The 20,239-nt window shown below is 43.5% G+C and overlaps 1 non-coding gene across 1 annotated transcript; it reads right to left on the reverse strand.

Moving 5' to 3' along the window:
• Window positions 1-15,039: 15,039 nt before the first annotated feature.
• LOC144250867 (U6 spliceosomal RNA) lies at window positions 15,040-15,146 on the reverse strand. Its single transcript, XR_013342605.1, has one exon. It is a non-coding gene; the product is annotated as a U6 spliceosomal RNA (small nuclear RNA).
• Window positions 15,147-20,239: the final 5,093 nt, after the last annotated feature.

Below are 20,239 nucleotides of genomic sequence, written 5' to 3' on the forward strand. Positions count from 1 at the left end.
CACTATAGCTTGTTGTAATGGAGATTTTGGCTGATTAAGTGGAAGCAGAATGCATGGAACCCTGGACCTACATAGAGTTCTCAGCTATAATCTGATGTTTTTGGGTTTTTTTCCCCTCACTTACAGTAGATGGACAGCTGAAGACCCTGTTCTCTTCCGAACTTCTGTTAACACCTTCCTGGACCAGCTTTCTTTGGTGATGAGAAATATTCGGCGCATTGGGGTCCCAGCTCTGCTAAAACGAGGAAAAGGAAAGAAGCCTTAGTCCTAATCTTTTCTCCTGCACTTGGCAAGACACAGGGAAATGATATTTTGGGTAACGGCCACTTTATGATCAAAGTCTGAATTTTTTTTGTCTCTTGATATCTCTTTATCTGTCTGTTTCCCTGTTGCTAAAGTAGTGGATGCTTAAATGCTGGTTATGAAAGAAATAAAACCAAGCTACTTTGTCTGACTTTAGTTTCAGCTGTGCTACCTCAAGATTTTCTCATCTATGTCTGTGGGTTAGAGGGGAGGTCCTGGGATTTGGGTCTTCTATTAGCACAGTTGGAGATCTAGGTGAAATCAAATTTAATAAATAGGTGTTGGGGCTATCCCAACACATGGGCACAAAGGTAAGAGGAAGGGGGTATTGCTATTGCAGCTGCTGCTGGGATGGAGGGTGGAGCTGGGTTCTGACAATCCCTTTCCATGCAGGGCCCCAATCAAGGCACTAAAGGAGGTGGGTTCAGGTGTGTTTGAGGGCATCTTAGCCTGGAAACACCTGATCCCGGGCTCAGAACTGTGGACCCAGGCCGGAACCAGCCAGTCCCCTGGTGCTTTCACAAGTCACACCTGGTGGAGGAACTAGAGTTGTGTGTATGCAGGGAATGAGGTTTGGGGAGGGGCCCACCTAGAAGGCCCCCACCCCCTATTGCCCCCCACAAGCATATGGCTCGGAGGCTCCAGGAAAAGGACAGGGACCTGAGGGCCTTCCTCCTTCTAAGGACAAAGGCTTGCTTTCTCTCCACAGGGCTGCAGATGTGTGTGTGGGGGGGGAGAGGGTTGGAGTCTCAGCTGTTATAGGTTCCAAGAGGTAGATTGACTGAGTTAAATACTTAGTTTTCAATTTATTTTGGTTCCAGGGATTGAAGCCAGATATGCTTAACCACTGAGCTACATCCCCAGCCATCCCCCTCCCTTTTCTTAAATTTTGAAACTGGGCCTCACTAAGTTGCTGAGGCTGGTTTTAACCTGCCATCCTCCTACTTCAGCCTCCCAGACCTCTGAGATTACAGGCATGCACCACCACACCCAGCTCAGTTTATTTTATTTTGGATACCAGGAATTGAACTCAGGGGCACTCAACCACTGAGCCACATCCCCACATTTTTTAAAAAAAATTTTTAGCTGTATATTGACATAATACCTTTATTTTATTCATTTATTTTTATATGGTGCTGAGGATCAAACCAGTGCCTCTTACATGCTAGGCAAACACTCTACCACTGAGCTATAACCCCAGCCTCCAGCCCTATTTTGTATTTTATTTAGACACAGGGTCTCACTGAATTGCTTAGCGCCTCACCTTTGCTGAGGCTGGCTTTGAGCTCAAGATCCTCCTGCCTCAGCTTCCCGAACCACTGGGATTACAGGCCTGTGCCACCACACCTGGCTTCAGTTTATCGTTTAAGGCTCTTGATTTACGGTACAAAACTGCTCTCCAGAATATGAACCCACCCATCAGAATGGTGGCTGCTCACATCCTACGTGCCACTGACCCACCACCAAAGAAAACACCACCACCACCTTCCACCCTGCACAAACACTCTGCCTTTGTGTTTGCATGAGAAGAACAGCCGCGCAGAAACATTTGAGTAGGAATTTTGTGGCTTCCCCACCTTGTGAGGAAAAGGGCTGAGACAATTGGCTCAAGGGTTTGGGGGTGGAGTTAGCTCCTGGTGAGGTATGGTTCCAGAGTCACTCTGACAGCCCTTTTGCACACGCCACCCGACTCTCCCGGTAGATAATCACGTCTTCTGAGAATAGAGGCAGTTGTGCCTCTTCTTTTCCACTCTGGCTTCCAGTGATTGATTTCCCTCCCCAACGTGGGTTGCATTTCCCCATGTCTTTGTATCCCAGGTAGCTTTCTTTCTCTCTTTGTGGTCCTGGGGATGGAACCAGGGTGTGCACATGATAGGCCAGCACCCTGCCACTGAGCCACACCCCCAGCCCTTTGCGCCTTACTGTGGTTGAGTCGTCTTTGGCCAGCTCTGGTTGACTGAGGTACCACTTATGTATGTACTATAAAATTTACCCATTTCCCCCACACTGTCCTGTGAATTTTAGCAGGTGCTGACAGTTACCACTGTTAGGTGCAGGGCAGGCTGAACTAAGTTGTCTGCAGGGCAGGTTGAACAAACATTAGCTGCAGGATAGCCCGGGCACTCAAACCCCACTCTGTCTGGTCTGGTCCTTTATCACCTGTTTGCGTCAAGTCTGAACACTCAACCCCACTCAAGGCTGAACACTCAACCCCACCCGTCTGGTGCAGTGGAAACCCACATCTGACCCCTGCCCCGTCTGCCTGAAGGCAGAAGATGACACTACTGTACGATCCAATCACTGTACGCCAACAAGGCAGCTTGCAGACCCAAAGACCCCATTAGATTTTGGCTATAAAAACTCCCTCCTGCCAGGCCCCCCTCTCTTGCTCTCTTTCTTCTCTTGCACCTCTCTCTCTCTCTCTCTCTCTCTCTCTCTCTCCTTTTTACTCTTTTGCACTGCTGCAATAAAGATCTCTTGGTCACTCCGAGTGTCGTGGTCACTTTCAACCACCACCACAATGTGGTTGGCGCTATGGACGGACTACCTGCGTCACTCTGTGGCTTGTATTCCTAAGTCAGGACCCAATGCTCCTCTGTTCCAAACCCTCCAGTGGGCTTCCCTCTCACACTCTTGTAGCCCACTGGTAGAACACTCGCCCAGCATGCACGAGGCCCCGGGCTTGACGCCTAGCACCTGCATCAAAGGAGGGAAAACAGCACAGGTCCAATATGATCTGGCCTGTGTCTTCTCTGGCCTCCTCCACTCCCACTCCCTTTCTGGCTCGCTCCCATCCAGCCACCTGGGCCTCTCACCCTCCACAAAGCACACCAGACAGACCCACGCCTGCCTGGGGGCCTTTGCCCGTTTGTAGCTGGCTTCCCCAGCATTCTACCTGGCTCACCAAAATGTCATCCTCAGTGAGGCTTTCCTGGCCGCCCCATTTAACACTGCATCCTTCTCCTTCTCCCCACTTGCATCACTCTTAACAGGTGTGGGGGCTAAGACATGTAGGTAGGTGCACCTGGATGGGAGCCACAGCTCCAACAGTAAGGAGCTGCCAGGCCTTAAGGAGTCTGGGTGCGGCTGAATCCACTGGAGGGTTTTAAACACGGTGGGAACTTGCCTTACATCTTAACAGCATCCCTCTGCCTCCCACACTAAGGATGAGCCGAAGGGGGGCCGGGATGGAAGCAGGGAGGCTGGCATCTGGGCACCTTCCATCTGGGTGGGGACCGTGGAGGCGAGGAAAAAAGAGCAGACTCTGAAGGTATCCTGATGCTGGAACCACGGAAGTTAGCCAATGGATGGGCTGTGGCCTTGGACCCCCTCGAATCCTCAGAAACTCTGTGAAGAGTTGCCCTTTCCTCCCATCACGGGAGTCCAGCTCACCCAGACCCCAATGGGTCTACCCACCCCGCCCAAAGACAAACCCGCACGCTGACCCCATTTCCCCAACATTTAATTAGGAAAGATCACGACTTGAACAAAGAAACTCATGCAACACCAGAGGAGAGATTTGGGGCTCTGGGACCCGAGATGGGACCAGATTCTTCAGAGGAGGCAGAAGACACCAAGTAAGGCACTGCTGCCTCGGCCCCTCGGGCGAGTGAGCGCACCAGGGGGTTGTGAGCAGGGGCAGCTGAGGCTGAGGGGCTCCAGGGCAAGTGCAGACAACACCGAGGAAGTCTGGCAGTGGCGCGGGAAGGAGGAGCGTTGTGGAGTCCCCAGGCCCAGCTCAGGCCCCGGCACAAGCGTTCTCCAGGTGCTCAGGCGGGACTGGGTCCTTTGAGAACGTAGTCTGATTCTACAGATGATTGGAGGGGGACACTGCAGCGTGGCTTGGCATAGGGCAGGTCCAAAATGGCTATAGTTATGCTCCCTTGCTGAGGTTTCTCGTGGGTTATGATTTTAGTGTGTAGCCAAGGTCATGAATACCCTAATTCAGCATATGAACTCAAGGTCATAAACACTTGCCTATGAGTATGCACCCACAGCTGAAACTAAAGTCAGACAAAGTAGCTTGGTTTTATTTCTTTCATAACCAGCATTTAAGCATCCACTACTTTAGCAACAGGGAAACAGACAGATAAAGAGATATCAAGAGACAAAAAAAATTCAGACTTTGATCATAAAGTGGCCGTTACCCAAAATATCATTTCCCTGTGTCTTGCCAAGTGCAGGAGAAAAGATTAGGACTAAGGCTTCTTTCCTTTTCCTCGTTTTAGCAGAGCTGGGACCCCAATGCGCCGAATATTTCTCATCACCAAAGAAAGCTGGTCCAGGAAGGTGTTAACAGAAGTTCGGAAGAGAACAGGGTCTTCAGCTGTCCATCTACTGTAAGTGAGGGGAAAAAAACCCAAAAACATCAGATTATAGCTGAGAACTCTATGTAGGTCCAGGGTTCCATGCATTCTGCTTCCACTTAATCAGCCAAAATCTCCATTACAACAAGCTATAGTGGAGACAACCTCCCAGCACCTGCTGCCTCCACCCATTCCAGATCCTTCCAGAACTGACACAGCCAGATCACTGCCATTCACTGTGAACTCCTTGTGAATGATCTCCTGTTGGCGCGCATCTGGGACCAGGGACCTCCAAGCCATCTCTGCCTCCAGTGGTGATCGGAAAGGCACAGTTAAAGAGCTGTAGGAGATTCATTAAGGCACCATCCACTAATGAGTTTGTTTGGGTCTCGGGGCTCTTCACTACTAATAGGCCGTCCATCACCCTATGCCTTGGAAGGCAACATCCTTCCAACCCAGGACTACCACCAGTGCTTTGGGCCTTCTTCCACACCCTGCAGCCTTTTCAGACATAGATTACTGTCTGCCATGATGCCCACTGCCATTGCCCCCTGTATATAACCACTGTATCCATTCCCCACACTCACCAACCTCCTTGTGCTGTGTCCATAAAATCCTTTATGGGCTTATCCTCCCCCATCCTCATTTCTGCTGCCCCTGCCCAGGGTACTCCTTGGAAAGGATACAACTCAAGGAGTCGGCTTCCAGATACTACACCCGAGGTTGCTGCATCTCCACTGGGTCCTGGGGTACGCAGGGCCTGCTCACTTTGGGAAGCAGCGACTGCTTCCTCACCAACGTCTACTTCAGCCACCACTCCTTCTCTAACCACACTACCTTCGTCCGGGTTGCTTGGAGTACTCTGGACTTCAAGACCACTAGGGCCACTCGGATGACTAAAGTCGCTATGGCTACCCTCCTCTATGGAACCACCTGAGATACCCTGAAAACCAGGAGCTGGAGATCCATACTGGCCGCCCTGGCCATCTTCATGCCCCACTGCACCACCAGTACCTCCTGCACTGCCACCTGGGGCCTCCATGGCTACAGCAGCTTCGCCCTCACCAACCTCAAACACCACCAACCGCCCCCCTCGCGCTGCGTCCAAGTAATAAAGAACCCTACGAAACTCCACCCCTTCCCCCACAATGCAACTGGACACACCCATTACGCCTGCGCAAAGAGTCCCGTGTGCATGTGGGCTCTCCCCTAGCTGGTGCTGCAGCACACCCCTCTCCAGGCCTCTTGTTTTCCATGCCAACCACCACGTTCACGGAGCACCTCCCCTTAGCCCATGGGGACACCCCAGTATGCTTCCATAAATGGATCCCTACAGGGGCACCAACACTGATAAATAGGCATTCTCTCTGTTACTTTTTTTTAACTGAAATGAAATTCATATAGTATGAATATAAACATATTTAAAAGTGTACAATTCACCAGCATCTAGCCCGTTCGCAGTATTACGCAACCATTGCCAGTATCTGGCTCCAAATATTTTCAAGGAGACCCCATAGTCTTTAACAGTCATTCCCCACTGCCCCATCCCTAGCCCCTGGCATCCATTACTCAGCTCTCTTTCTCTCTGGATAGTTCATATATGTGTAATTATACAACATGTGACCTTATGTGTCTGACTTCTTCCACAGAGCGTAATGTGTTCAACGTTCTCCCACATATGTGGTATATATCAGATCCTCATCCCTTTCCACTGCTCAGTAATAATGAATTGTATTAATGTACCATATTTGGTGTATCCATTCCTCTGCTAATGAACAATTGAGTGGTTTCCAATTTGGGGCTACTGAGAATGCTGCTGCTATGGAGATTTGGGTACAACTCCCCCCATCCCCCAAACCTGCTTTCAATTCCCTCTAGAGAATCTGGACCAGTGGGGCTGCTGTCTTATGCAAATGTTTCATGTTTTAAGGAGTTTTCCACAGCAGCTGCCCTATTGTACATGCCCAATAACACTGTAAGAGAGTTCCCGTTTCCTCACGGCATCGCTAATGCTTGTTATTTTCCCTTTAAATATTAGTATTGGAGCCATTCCAATATGTGTGAAGTGATAACTCATTGTGGTTAGATTTTAATTTTCCTAATGTCTGACGATGGCGAACTTCTTGTCACGAGCTCACGACTGTCTTGTAGGTCTTCTTTTGAGAAATGTCTCTTTGAGCCCTTTACCCATTCCTTAAATAGGTCGTCTGCCTCTTTGTTGTTGAGCCATAAGTGTTCCTTATCCATTCAGGATAGGAGAGCATTATCAGGTGCATCATTTGCGAATATTTTCTCCCAGCCTATAGGTTGTGTTTTTGCTTTCCTGACTGTGGGTTTGATGCATAAGTTTTTAGTTGTAACAAAGACAAGTCTCTCTACTTTTAAACAAAAATTACTTTTGAGTTGTAGGTGGACACAATATCTTTATTTCATTTTTATGTGGTGCTGAGGATCAAACCCAGTTTCTCACATGTGCTAGGCGAGCGCACTACCACTGAGCCACAACCCCAGCCCCTCTTTCTACTTTTCTTCATTTGTTGCTTATTGCCGCAGTCTGGCTGGGCACAAATAACTGGAAGCCACTTGTAGATTCAAGCAGGAACGAACTTAATTTTCGAACCCACACAAACGCCACCCACGCGACCCTCTAGGAACTCCGTGAGAGCTCAACCGGAACTCAACGGGAACTCAACCATCCTAATGGCTCCTGGCGACACCTCTCAACCACTCCCCCTGGCAAAACGCCAGGCGCCACCCCGACTCGGCTGCGGCTCTCAACATCTCCCCCCTTTTGTTTAATTAAACAACAAGCATGTGGCTTAGGGACCGTGCCTGTCTTAGGTTGTCCAATACTACATATGGTCCTTACCCATCATTGGATGAGCTGACCTCAAGGCGTCAGCCTCCTGTCTTAGGTTGGTACCATTGCAATCGGATCTTACCCGTCATTGACTACCGGCCTAGCAGTTAGCCACACTTGTGGATAGTGGTTTTTACACAAACACCATAAACAACCTGCTACAAGCAGAAAGGGGAGGATACAAAATGCCACAACACCAAGCCAATTGACGGCCCCTTTTGGAAAAATTGTACCACCGATGACATCATCAGCAAAGATACCCCGGCACTACCACAATTTGCTGCACCAACAGTTAGTTCACAATGCATACAAGTGAGACATAGTCCAGGCAAGTTCTGCAAGCAGTTCAAAGCAGAGGAATCCATTAATATGTCCATTTCCTCCCAAAGCAAATCGACTCCTTGATTGAGTATCACTTGTTGAGTTACATTATTCATTGATGCATCATTTTATAGAGTTTGTTGTGATAGCTATCGCAGAAGCTGTAGTTTGGTTTTATCTTTGTCTTCACCGGCACTGGGATGAAGACAGGAATTCTGGCAATGATGGCTAAAAAAATTTATGTAGCATTCCAGCAGGCACTAAAAAAAAAGCAATTTTCTAAACAATTTAGTATCCTGAATAGAATTAGATATAATGAAAAGGAAAGGTGAAAGTAAACAAACAGATCTGTTAACCTCCTTTTTTTGTTCACATTTTAAAACAATCCTCAACAGCTGTTTACCCAATTTAAATTAAACCATTTAAATCACGAGAATAATAAAAAAAAATATTTGGATCCATTTTTTCATGAGCGCTCCTCATATATGATATATGGACATAAGCACATACAGACATACAACACAAAACACAAGTGTGCACACAATATATACAACACATAACATAATAGTAAAGGCCTTGTAGCTTTTCACAGGCGAAATCCCTATTGCAATGCTCAAAAACTCCACAGTCAAAAAATAGAACTCATCAAAAAAACATTACCCTAGGTCTGTATGAGCTCAAAAAACAAAATAGAACTTCATGATGTGGGAAAGGGCAATAATAAAATAGATATTGGAAAAAAAACCTGGTTTCCACCTGGGTTTGACTCTTCTTTGGATATCCCATCCTTTTTCCTATATCTTGCATATGGGTCTGAAGGTATTCCCACAAGCAAGCCCCAAGGTTTCTTACATTTGAAATAGGCATTAATGGTGTTCATTATTCATTAGCCTCCAGGTGTGGGAGAACCACTGTCGCAGATGTAAGGATAGCCAAACTGGAGTTCTGGATATCAGCTGTTATGGATTTGAGCCAAATCATCTTCTTTTTGGTCTGTAGAAATCGCTTTAGTTAGTCTCTCTGGAATCCAAATCAGCTGCTGTTCTCCCTGTGGAAACACACAAACAGACCCCTGACTCCAGACAATCACTGGGTCAGGACCTTTCCATTGTCCTGTTAGAATATCCTTCCAAAGTACCTTGGGCTTATGTACATTTTTTGGACACATGTGCCTTTCCGCAGCACTAAGCCCTGACGAATCCAAATTTTAAAAGTTTAGAGTAAAAAGGGTTATTTTAAGTTTATCTTTGGGGGATATATACCCCTTCCCAATTCCCTCTTTTTGCTTTGATAAGTACATTTTAATAGTTTGATGAGCTCTTTCAACTATGCCTTGTCCCTGTGGATTGTATGGGATTCCTGTTATATGAGTAATGCCGAATGATGAGCAAAATTGTTTAAAAGAGGTAGAAGTATAACCAGGGGCATTATCTGTTTTTAACTGTTTTGGAACGCCCACAGTGGCAAAATTTTGTAAGCAATGAGCTATAACATCTTTAGTTTTTTCTCTGGCATGAAGGGAGCCCATCAAAAATCTGGAAGAAGTATTAACTGTAACATGCAAATATTTTAATTTTCCAAATTCTGGCAAGTGTGTGACATCCATCTGCCAAATATGGTTAGGTATCAGTCCTCTAGGATTGACTCCAAGATTAACTTGTGGTAAAAAGGTCACACAATTTTGACATTGTTTTATTATTTGTCTAGCTTGTTCCTTAGTTACTTTAAAATGCTTTTTTAAAGTATTTGCATTGACTTGGAAGGATTTATGAAAATTTGTAGCTTCTTCTAGCATAGGAAAAAATGTTTGTCATGTGCAGTTTTATCTGCTAAATCATTGCCCAAACTAAGGGCACCAGGCAATCCTGTATGTGCCCTGATATGTCCTATAAAGAATGGATCTTTTCTGTCCCAGATTAGACTTTGTATAGTGGAAAACAAAGAGAAAACAGTAGAGGAAGGGGAAATCCTACCAGCATCTTCAAGGGATACTATAGCATTAACTATATACTCACTATCAGAAAATAAATTAAATACAGAATCTTTAAACATCACAAAAGCTTGTAATACTGCATTAAGCACTACCTTTTGAGCTGATTGTTTGGGTTCTAAAAATGTAAAAGTTTGATCAGGGGTAACTACTGCTGCTGTACCATTATTTGACCCATCAGTGAATATATTTGGAGCATTCATGATAGGTGTTTTTCTTGTCATTTTTGGAAAAACCACAGGATGCGAAGACCAAGAAGACAACAAAGGATTAGATGGTAAGTGGTTATCAAATGAAACATTAGATTTGCACATGATTATTGCCCAAGTATTTAACTCATTAGCTAACTCATCAATTTGATTCATAGTATATGGAGTAATAATTTTATTGGGAGAAATTCCAAACACTCCCTTTGCTGCTTTTATTCCTTTGAGTATTAATTGTCCTACAGCCTCAGGATACCTAGTAAGAATAGTGTTAGGAGAATAAGATAAATGTATCCATAATAATGGACCTTCTTGCCAAAATACTCCTGTAGGAATATTTTTTGTTGGTAGTACAATAAATAATGAAGGCAAACTTATATCAATTCTATCCAAATGCATATTCTCCATATATGTTTCAATGATTTTTAATGCCTTTCTTGCTTCAGGCATTAACATGCAGGGTGAATTTGGTTCTGATGGACCTTTTAGGATATCAAATAAAGGTCCCAACTCTCCTGTTGGTATGCCTAGATAAGGCCTTATCCAATTTATGTCTCCTAATAACTTTTGAAAGTCGTTAAGTGATTTGAGTTGATCTACTCGTATTTGAATTTTTGGTGGACGGACCATGGTAGAGGATAATAGAACTCCTAAATAATTAATTGGAAAATTTAATTGTACTTTATCTATTGCTATTTCTAGATTATAATTTTTTAATAAGTTTGTAAGTGTGGCATAACATTCTAGCAATGTGTTTTTATCTTTGTGTGCTAATAATACATCGTCTATATACTGAAATATCTGTAGTTCAGGATTTTGATTTCTAAGTGGCTGGACTGCTTTGTCAACATAAATTTGACACATAGTTGGGCTGTTAGCCATCCCTTGAGGGAGTACTTTCCATTCATATCTCTGATCAGGACCTTCATGATTCAGCGCAGGGATAATAATGCAAAACGTGGACTATCCTCAGGATGATTTGGAATTGAAAAATATACAAAAATGTGCCCACAATTAACTAAAACTTAAAAACCACAGTATGGTACGTGTTAAAACAAATTCAAAACCAATCTTTTGGAAATGTAGGGTAGAGAGAAGGATTCTGACCAGGAAATTAATCACAGCTTTCCTTGAAGGTCTGGGCCTTAAATGATGGGTTCGATTATGATGGGGAGAGGTGAACAAAGTCCATGTCAACCAAATAAAACGTGTGGACTGAAGAACTGTAGTGGCAAAATACAAGGCTTTCTTTAGAGATGTGCTAGCAGCACGACACACTAAAGTGTCTTCAAAGCACTTGTAAAGGAGAAGCTCGGGGTACCCGGGAAGAGATCTAGTTTATCCTGTTGTTGTTGTTGTTGTTGTTGTTGTTTAACATTCCCCTACACCATGAAAAGGCGAATATTCATCATGGATAATCCATGTGGGGCTATCACACACAGACACGCATGATGCTGGGGCACGGAACCCTGGTCCTCACACAATGCAGGCAAGTGCTCTGCCGCTGAGCTTCACACACAGCTCTCATTATGGATTACCTGAAAAGCACATTGTATTTTCAAAAAGAGGGAGCTAAATCTATCATCCCAGCAACGTGGTGTCCATAAACCCCTATTTTAATGATACTCAACTACAAATATTTAGAAAGCTGTCAGTTAAGGGAAATAGTTATCCAAAATGTACATGAAACAGTACTAAGCCATGCACATACTGCCTGAGTTAACCATTACAACAAGCCAGTAGGGAGTACCATTTCCCCCCTAATTTTATAGATAATGCATTTAGATCTAGATAAACTAATAGGCCATGGTCGACAGTAAATAATAAAACCCACTTCAAAACCCGAGCTGTGTGACTCCACATTCCCTTCTGAAGTGATGCTCGGCTCTGATATCTGGCAAAAGTAGGCACATGACATGTGAGGTATAAAAGCATCATACTTGTAATGATGATAAGGTTAGATGTGCAATATGCTGAGCTGCAAAGCCAATCCCTCTGAAAATGAACAATATGAATCTTCATCTTTTTTTAAAAAAAAATATCTATTTTCTTAGTTGTCGAGGGACACAATACCTTTATTTTATCTATTTTTATGTGGTGCTGAGGATTGAACCCAGGGCCTCACACGTGCTAGGCAGTCGCTTTACCACTGAGCCACAGCCCGAGCCCTGAATTTTTATCTTAACATGTGTGGTGTAGATGTGGTGTAAATACATTTTATAAAATAAAATCCAGGGCTGGGGATGTTAGCTCAGTGGTAGAGCAGTTGCCTAGCACGCACAATCCCCAACACCACCACCAAAAATTTCTAAAAATAAATAAATAAATAAATAAAAATAAAGTAAAAAGAACGTATTTTCCTTCAGTTACTGTCATTCACTTTTTTGAAAAAAAATGATTTTTTTAATAAAAAAAAATACAACTATTGGGCAGTCGGGCACTAGTTAAAATTCTTTCCACACTCATGTGCCTTACCATCGGCACATAAGTTTAGTCATGCTTCCCTTTTCACTGATGACAAAATCAAAGCATAAAGACCTTAGCAAAGTAGTCTGAGGTTCCACAGGAAGAAGGCAGCAGAGCTGGGATTTGGGCCGGGGTCACAGGGACTCTAGTTTCCATTCCCTCCTGGCATTTTTGTCCGCGCTGTCCTTTAGGGAAATTCCTAAAGTTATTTTCTCCCTGTTGGATGTCGAAGGGGCCATGACTATAGCACATCAGGAAGCTGAAGCTGCAGCAGGAATAAATTCATCTTCTAGTGCTCCTGCAGAAGGGAAACCAGATTATTTCCTCATCTCATACCATTGTGGGTGGACCGGATGCAGCAGCATGAGCACCAGGCTGATTATGTACTGCATCTATGCGACACTGCTTTGTGGGTTTTAAAAAGACATTTCGATAACATGGAGAAGCTTGAAAATGAATTCTTTTAAAAATAGAAGCCAGGAAACACAAATGAAGAGTGCAACAGGCACGTGGCTTGAAGTTAGATTCACACCCCGATTAATAACCTAAGAATGGCTCTATGTTTATACAGGGGAATTGTATCGTACCTGATTTAAATGAAATGTGATTATTTACCTAAACTATTGTACCTGGTGGAGAAAATATAACACTGAAAACTTTCCTAAGTTAAATATGCAAATGTCATGGAAAAAAAAAATCACACTTCCCTGTCGGTGCCTCATTCTCTTATGTCTAATCATCAGTTTTCAAAGTGTTTTTCATGTTGATGCTAAACGGGAGTCACGTGTGTGAGATAACTTGGTTTTATCACTCCCAGTTGGCCTCACAGAGGCTTCAGATGTTCCTGTGGCTACTCCACAGGGGGTGTCTCAGGACTCTTCCTCCTGGGAGGCTTTTGAGAACATATGGAACATCACTGTGTGGGACTTGGTCATGAAAATCCTTCCGAGGCAAAAACAGTTTTTCCAAACCACAGGTTACTTTGTATATCCCAACCTTCTTGAATTCCTGAATTGTGTCTCTTCCCTGCTTCTGCCAGCGCTGCCATCATTCACCGCAAATTCTTTTGTCTTTGAACTCAAACATCTGAATTTCCTTTCTCTGGTCATAGACTCTTTTCTTAACACTTCTCAGATCTCAAAGCTCCTGTGGAACTTGATCATTCACTGAGCATCATTTCCCATCCTTTGAGCACACCCTGTTTTTCCAGCTTGGTGCTTCTGTGCTGGCTTCACGCCTCTCCCTACCCAAAGAGAAAAATAATGGCTGGCCGTGGGGAAAGCATCATCATTATAGGCTGCTTTAGAACACCACATTCTTAGGAATCTCTGCCATCCCTACCTAGCAAATGCTCAGCTCTGTGGGGTAGGAAGGGTGACTGTCTCTCCCACCGTTATTCTTGCCAACTCATGTTCCTGGGTTGGCAGAATGTTAACCAAACCCCAATCACTGAGGCCACTGAAATGGGAATGACCATGTAATTTAACATCTGACTCAGAGAATGGTTGTGAGTGAAAGAGAAACCCATATAAAACTATCCTAAGCCAGCACTTTCCCAGGGAGAACTCTGGGAGGCCACCCTATCACAAGTAACAGTCTATACATTTTCTCATCAGGGTAAGCTTGAAAGGATATTTTAACGTCTATTTCAACCAGAATCGACTACTTACTCCTGCTCTGAGACGGCTGACATCCTCCAAGTTAAACAGTGTCAAGGTGTCCTCCTCCCCACCTCAAAATGTCTCTCTGTCTCCTGGAAGTCGTTTTCCTTTTCTCTGACTGAATAAACAAACAAGCAGTCCTTCAGTTCTGACCCAAGATACTATTCATTCTTGCTTTCTCCAAAGCTTACTGGAGAATTTGTTTAGTAATGGCAACATGTTACACTCCCCCTTGGCCTCCCTTTTTGGGAGGAAGACTAGGCCGTCCCATGCTCCCAGCTTTCCCCTTGCACTGACCACAACTTCTCTGAATGCTTAAAATCATTCTTCCTACCCCACAGACCTGGCCTTCATCCACGGGTGTTCTACACATCTCCCACACTGGCCATGCTCAGTCCCCACTGTGATTCATGCACAACTGAAGCAACTGCCAGTTCCCAACCCTGTTTCTACCAACATTCTGCATGAGGGATACAAATCCAAATTTTGCAATGACACCTCAGATTTAGAGAGTCCAAAGCCAAACTTAATTTTTACATTTAGCCTCCTCCAAATTTCACTCCTCTTTCTTGAAAAAAAATATCCCCATATCTCCTTATCCAATCGTCATTGTGAAACCTGAGATTAAGTGTCCCTCATTTGGGAACCTCTGGATAAAATTACACGCCTTTCCACAGATTGTTCTTTTTTTTTTTTTTTTCATGTTCCATGAAATTTTATTGAAAAAAGTAAAAAGCATTCTAGGTCATAAGAGAACCTCAATAAATCTTACAAGTCAGTATTATTTTTTTTTAATTTTTTTTTATTGTTGGTCGTTCAAAACATTACATCTAACTTGATATATCATATTTCAGTTTGATTCAAAAGGGTTATGAACTCCCATTTTTACCCCGTATACAGATTGCTGAATCACATCAGTTACATCAAAAATATGGAACGCTTCACGAATTTGCGTGTCATCCTTGCGCAGGGGCCATGCTAATCTTCTCTGTATCGTTCCAATTTTAGTATATGTGCTGCCGAAGCGAGCACCACAGATTGTTCTTCTACCATACTCCTCAAAGTTACTATAGAGTTTGGCCTACAAATATTTGAAGTCCACAGTCATTGACTCTGTTTCTTAATGCCTCGCACAAGAAGCAATCTTTCCTAAGTACTTCATCACGGGTACACAAAAGCTGGGCATGGTGGCACAGGCCTGTATTTCCAGCTACAGACCCTGCCTCCATAAATAAAATGGGCTGGGGATGCGGCTCAGTGGTAGAGCACCCTGGGTTCAATTCCTAGTACCATAAAAAAATGAATATTTTAGCAGGGAAAAAAGAAGCACACAAAAATTATATTCCATCCTGAAAATATTGTAGACTTCATGAATATTTCAAATTTAGCAACACTAATAGCAGGAGTAATTACTCACTGAATATACGTGAATTTGAACATAAAACTTTCTCCTCCCCCGGGGATGTGACAGAAAATGTGACAGCCATGCTCCTTGCTGCAATGAAATAATCTGTTTCATTTCTTGGCCTCCGTTTATTTTTTTAAATTATTTATTTATTTATTATTATTATTATTATTTTGAGCATGTGGCCTAAGCTCCCTATTGGGACATTGTTAGTCACTCCAAGACGAATGTCATTTCTAGTAGAAATAATTTTGGCGTAATTTGTGAAAAAGTGACAGAGAGAGGCTTTTGAAAACTTATCCCAGAGGTACGGTACGAGGTAGGATGCTAACTGTATCAACTTATTTGTTTATTCATCCACTTATTTATTTTTAATGAGTGGCCAACAGTCCAAGTCCTATTATTTGAATAGTCCATTTTTCCCTCACCCATTTGAAATGTGATGTTTCATATACACTGACTTCCAAAATGTACTGAGCATTATTTCTGAGCTCTCACTTCTGTTCTACTGACACACTTACATGCACATACACACACACCACCACCACCACAAACACCACCACCACCACCAACACCAACAACAATAACAACAACAACTTTAGCTTTGGGGAATGTATTCATAATTGACAGAACTAGATCTTTGTTGTTGCTCAAGTTTCAAAAATGGGTTTGTCTCTTGTGCGTGAATGCTAAGCTGCCTTGAAATTTCCTCCACCAGATTAATTAATCTGTCACCTTTAAATTTGGCCTCACACAAAGTCTCATGGCATGGACAAAATGTAGAATAGTGCTTTGCCAGAATGATACATGAATGGTCTCTAGTCCAACTCCTAAAGAGAGTCCACGTTCCTGTCAGAAAACTCATGAGCACAGTCTTTACTGTCTGCATACCTATCAGCTTTCTGCTCCTCTGAGTTCTCACCAGAACTGCCCATGAAGCTCTGCTGACAACATTTTAGGTCTCCTCTAGTCTGTATCTCCAAACTTTTCCAAACTCCTGCCACAAACCAGTTCCAAAAGCTCACTGAACCACATGGTCAGGAATAGGCACAGCAATGACCCCACTTCTCAGCACCAATTCTGTGTTTGTCAGCTCTCTGTCATTGTGGCAAAAATATCTTGAAATAACAACTCAGGGGAGGAAAAAAATTATATTCTGTCATGGTTTCAGAGGTCTCAGTGCATGGTTGGCTGACTCCATTGCTTTGGACCTGGGGTGAGGCAGAACATCATGAGGGAAGGGCATAGCAGATGGAAGGTGTTCATCTTATGGAAGCTAAGAAGGAGAGCTAGAGTGAGAGTGAGAGAGAGAGAAGAAGAAGAAGAAGAAGAAGAAGAAGAAGAAGAAGAAGAAGAAGAAGAAGAAGAGGAGGAGGAGGAGGAGGAGGAGGAGGAGGAGGAGGAGGAGGAGGAGGAGGAGAAAGAGGAGGAGGAGGAGGAGAAAGAGGAGGAGGAGGAGGAGAAAGAGGAGGAAGAGGAGGAAGAGGAGGAAAAGTGAGGAGGGAGAAGGAGAGAGAGAAACCAGGAACAAGATTTAATCAACCAGGACACACCACCAAGAGCCCACTCAGCTCTACTAGATCCAACCGCTTATGCTTTCCAACACCTCCCAATAGTCCATCCAAATTATGGAATCCCATAATGGATTAATCTACTAATGAGGTCAGAGTCCTCATGAGTCAACCACTTTCCAACAGCCCCACCCACCTCTGGAAACTGCTGTATTTGGGGACGAAGCCTTCAACACTTGAGGCTTTGGGAAACATTCTAGAACCAAACCATAACACTATGTATGTGCAAGTACATATATTATAATATCATTTGATGCCTTGGTCTGTTGTCATCCACTTAACAATAACTGTCATGGCTTCTCGTGGTGTTTGTCATGAGTTCTTTGGCTAAAATGCTGCATTACACAAAGAGCCATGTAAACTGTGTGGGTCCAGAGACTGTGCCCATTTCAGTCACCAAAAATATGACCAAGGAGATTACCTCAGCAGGCAGCAGAAATCTGGTATTTGGTGCTATTAATGATTCCCATCGTGATTAGTCACTGGAACAAAATACCTGAGATAATCAACTAAGAACAATGAAAGCTTCATTGTGGATCATGGTTTCAGAGGTTTCTTTCCACAGTCAGTAGGCTCTGTTGCTCCTGGGCCTGTGGCAAGGCAGCACATCATGGTGGGACTATAGGATAGAAGAAAGCTTGTGTGCTTTTCTGTAGAAGAAGGAAGAAAAGAGAAGAAGGGCAAAGGGAGGAGGAACAGGAATGGGAGGAGGAGGAAAGAAAAAAGGTAAAAAAGAAAAAAAGATGGGGCTGGGGATGTGGCTCAAGCAGTAGCGCGCTCTCCTGGCATGCGTGGGGCACTGGGTTCCATCCTCAGCACCACATACAAACAAAGATGTTGTGTCCAACAAAACCTGAAAAATCAATATTAAAAAAATTCTCTCTTTCTCTCTCTCTCTCTCTCTCTCTCTCTCTCTCTCTCTCTCTCTCCTCTCTCCTCTTTAAAAAAAAAAAAAAGATGGAGAATTATCCACTAATTTGTTGAACAGACTTTACAATGCTCTGGGGAGGTTAGGCTTGAGACGGAATGCAGTTTCAGTGTAGACACATTTAATTTCCTTCCAAAGAGGAGCCTTTTTTGCTGAAGAAGTGTTGGCTTGGCCGACATCACTCTGGAATGGAGAAAAATGAGTGAGGAGAGGGAGAGGAACGCTGGGAAGCACTGAGGGCATTTGCAGGTGCTGTGAGGGTGGATTGGGAAGAAGAGGAATTTCATATTGGGATTCTTTTCACAGATTTCAAGATGTGCTAAGAAAGAGTTTGATGTACTCAATGTACGGTATGCTACTGAACTGTTTCTTTGAGCCTGACACCTCACTGAAATGGGATTGCATGGTTTCAACAGGCTACAAATGTGCTCATGTTGATGAATTTAAAATTTTACATCCTGCCATAATCTTGTCACACAACAACTTAATTTGTCCTGAGACATTGCCAGGTTTTACAGATCTTTTGTTCATACCAAGGTTCTGAGAATGAGTTCACTTGCATGTGTACTATGCTAGGATTTCAAGGTTGGCTCGTTTTTTAAAACGCAAATTGAATTGCCCCCATACTTAATGGCTTCAGACTGGCATTTATTATTGGTTGCAATTGTGGGTATTGGCCGGGCAGTTTTCCAGTATAGGCTGACTGGCCGGGGCTGGGTGATCCAGGATGTCCTCATGCACTCTTTAGGCTGCCTGCAATGACTGAGAGGGCTGCCACATCTCCGCAACAATCCCTCCTCCTCTGGGAGGTTGGCCCACCCCCCACCCCTGGCTTGACCTTATGGTGACAAAAATTTTCCCTGTGGTGAGATAAAACCCAAGGTGCAAGTGTTCCTCAAGCATCTGCTTCTGACCAAGTTTGCAATGCCCCTTGGGCCAGTAAAAGTCACAAGGTTTCAGACCAGATCTACGTGACAGAAGCATTGGCTTCACCTCTTGTCGGGATAAACAGGCAGCAAAGTCCCTTTGAAAAGGCACATACATAGATGCAAGGAAATCGTGGTCACTTCACGGGTCACCACAGTGGCTGTCATTAATTATTTTATGGCACTGTCTTTATTTTGCAGTCTACCAGTATCCATTTCTCAGAAAGCTCAAATTGGGTAAATTGGGTACTTCTGAGCCATTTGTTTTTTTTAAAAAGGTGAACATTGCGCCAACTAAGCTTAAAATGGGAATTTCACTTGTTCATTTAAAGGTGGATAAAATTCCTACATTTTACTATTCTGAGTTCATGGAAGAGCTCTGATGGCTTCTAGAGAGTTGGAAACAAAACCTGTATATCCAGCCATTCTGAGAGCTTTGATCCTGTAATTTTCCAATAAGCAACATTAACATTTGCAACTGTTGGGTGCAGAGGTCCTGTCAACAAGTGTGGTTTATGTGGCATTACTATGATTTGCAAGAATTTTTTCATGCCAATCACTCACCACTCATCTCCTGTTTTTTTAATTTATTTTTAATTCTAATTCATTATATATGACAGCAGAATGCATTACCATTCCTATTACACACATAGAGCACAATTTTTCGTGTCTCTGGTTGTACACAAAGTAGAGTTGCACTATTCGTGTCTTGGGTACTTGCACTATACGTGTACTTGGGGTAATGATGACCACCGTCTTTTATACACCTCTCCTGGGGGTTTGTGTGCTTTAAAAAAATGCTAATAGTATTGGTAAATTTGTCGTTGACATCGGTTGTCCTATGAAGATTTATCACTTGACTTTACACTGTATTAAAATGATCGCTGATCAAAATAAGATATGTGTCCGACCTATTTTATCTAGCATCTTTACCCAGTAGAGCACCGTAAGGTAAGTTAGATTGCCATCATGCCTTTTAGATGCTGCTTGTCTCAGTACTTGACTGAATGAGTATTGTAGCTTTTCCCAGAACCACCACAATTTATCTTCCCCAGCTGATCTTTCATTGGTCATTTCTCTAAGACTGTAAGTCTCTGAAACTCGATTTTCTTTTCTTTTCTACTTGGGCCACTTTTTCGGGAAGGGAACAAAATCCTAAGAGGATGGTTCATTGCTTCAGCTGTGGGTTACAGAGTCAGGAAACTAGGGGAAATATACACTTTATATATATATATATATATATATATATATATATATATATATACACACACACACACATACATACATACATACAT

Source organism: Urocitellus parryii, chromosome X (assembly GCF_045843805.1).
Source record: "Urocitellus parryii isolate mUroPar1 chromosome X, mUroPar1.hap1, whole genome shotgun sequence".
Lineage (NCBI taxonomy): Eukaryota > Metazoa > Chordata > Mammalia > Rodentia > Sciuridae > Urocitellus > Urocitellus parryii.